Consider the following 2,381-nt stretch of genomic DNA (forward strand, 5'->3'; position numbering starts at 1 on the left):
CAAACGCCCAGGTGCGCACTTTATCCCCAGGCTGCTGGAGTGCAGTGCGCATGGGCAGCCCGAGGTGGTGGGCAGGGAATGTCCGAGATTCTGGGCCCCCAGCCCAGACTCAGGAGGAAGCGGGAGCCACGCTCAGGAAGGGCTTGCTCCTGCTGCTGCTGCTGCTCCTGCGGGGGGCGGGCTGGGCGGTCAGGGACGGGCCCACCTGCTCCTCCCACTCCCTAGGTGGCTCCAAGGAGGGAGGCCTGCCACACGGGGTCCTCGGCACTTCTGTCCCCTCCAAGGCCCCCTCTCCTCTGGCTCACGCTGGACTCAGACATTGGGAGGCACCAGCAGGAAGCTAAGTAACCCGGCAACATTTCTCCTCCCGGTTCCTCCACCACCAGCTGCCATGGGCGGCAACGCCCTTTACCAAATGCCCAGCTCCTGCCAGTTCCCAGGGCAGCACCCTGTCCCTTCATGCCTCAGAGGTCAGGGCTCTCAGGCTTCTGGTCCCCTCAGCCTCTTCCCCGCCTTTGCAAATAGACTCTCTACTGCCAGATGCCCCTTTGTAGTGTGCGGTGGTCCCAAGCGGCTGTAAGCATCATTGTAAGTAGGGGAAAGTGTGCTTTAATTAAATATACATTATACCACTGAGGCCGGCAAGGTCGAGAGTACTCCTAATGCCGATAGCTACAAAACCAGTTTGTACATGACAAGACAATGAGAGAAATAAGCAATCCCTTTAAAACAAAATCTTTGTAAAAAATGGTCAGAGTGGTTTGCATGAACAGTCTGCATTTTATGACAATAACATGTACAGATTGAGCACCCTGGGGCTCTCTTTATATCCTAAAGAAAACAAGCATTTACATTATTCATGGGTTGTACCGACATTTTTAAAAGGTCAATTGTACCGTTACCCCTGGGGTGCACAGCTTTAACACCATCATTTATGTTGTTTGCTAAAGACAGAGAATTAAAAAACAAAGTGGGGGGTAGGGGGTGGTGGAGCGGCTTTCATTTGCAAATGCCATTGATTAAGTGAAAATGGAGGCAAGCTGACCAATAGCCATTGCAGTGTTAAAAATGAAGGTTGTATACAATATGTTACAAGTCCCAGTGAGGCAACGTCAAAATGGCATCTGTTTCCTCGTTGGCATTGTGATCAGACCCGTAGAGGTGTCAGGGCCTGTGCCTTTGGCTTCTTTTTCTCCTCAGGCTTTAAATCTGAAAAGAACACATTCGTGTTTTGTCTACACGTATCATGGCAGCTGCGTGGTCAAACTCTCCACAACAGTAGGGTGCAGAAAAGATAGTGACTAACTGCCTCTTTGAAAAATAGTCAGATCCCTCTTCAGCCACCTGGTGAGCGCGACATAGAAGATCCAAGTCACGCTGGCGGGGAAATTCTGCAACCCCTTCTGCACCCACTGCGACGGACACGCCTCTGTCTTTCACCCCAGCCCAAGGATCCTCATCAGGCTCAGCCCACAAAGGTCCCAAAGGAGACGTTGCTCTGGCCCACCAGTTGGTCATATAATGAACAAATCTGCTCCATAGATTGAAGGTCTGGTGACCAATCCCCATGAGAGTAACACATTTCTCATCCACAATGGCTGCTGCCTGTAAACAAAGTAGTCTGAAAGCTTTCCTTAGTCTAATGTTGTATCTTCTTTTACCTTCATCACAAAATCCATACATTCTATTGGTGCTGGCACATTCGTGGTTTCCTCCAAGGAGGAAAAATTCTCGGGATATTTGGTTTTGTGCCAGTGAGGGAAGGTCTTCAGTGACCATTTCCCCTGTCCTCATAGTCCCCAGGAGACAGGTCCTTGCTTTCCGGCGGAAAACCCCTACTCAGAGAGTTGAAGCAAATCATAGCTTGTCCATGGTATCAGCACCTACTCTGCGTGGAGCTTCACATTCTAGCAGGACAGACGAAAGACCTGTCAGGACTTGCAGCCCAGTCCTCTGGCTTCATTCTCCTGGAACTGGACATCATCACGAGGCTCGGGCCCTCTCACTTCCACCAGCACTTGGATGACGCTGTCAGGGTTGAGTTTACCTATATCTGCCATCGCCCTCCCACTGCCAACCCTCCCGCAGCCCAGCCGGGCGGCCTCTGGCTCCCTCCCGGGCTCACTTTACAGCCAGGAGCACAGAAGGGAGTGGCAGCCATGGCCGCAGCCACGGTGAGACCCCTACCAGCCACTCTGCTTCCTCCTTCTCTCCCTGATGGGGAAAATAAGACATTTGGGGGGGGGGCTAGCAACCCGAATCTGTGCCAGTAACCTAATGTACATTCTTTTTAAAAATATATATATATTTTATTGATTTTTTACAGAGAGGAAGGGAGAGGGATAGAGAGTTAGAAACATCGATGAGAGAGAAACATCGAT

The 2,381-nt window shown here is 51.1% G+C and overlaps 1 pseudogene; it reads right to left on the bottom strand.

The window, feature by feature from the left end:
- Window positions 1-1,147: 1,147 nt before the first annotated feature.
- On the bottom strand, window positions 1,148-2,060 carry LOC102264193 (annotated as a pseudogene).
- Between the last annotated feature and the right edge of the window lie 321 nt (window positions 2,061-2,381).

Source organism: Myotis brandtii, unplaced genomic scaffold (assembly GCF_000412655.1).
Source record: "Myotis brandtii unplaced genomic scaffold, ASM41265v1 scaffold1563, whole genome shotgun sequence".
In the NCBI taxonomy this organism is placed as follows: domain Eukaryota; kingdom Metazoa; phylum Chordata; class Mammalia; order Chiroptera; family Vespertilionidae; genus Myotis; species Myotis brandtii.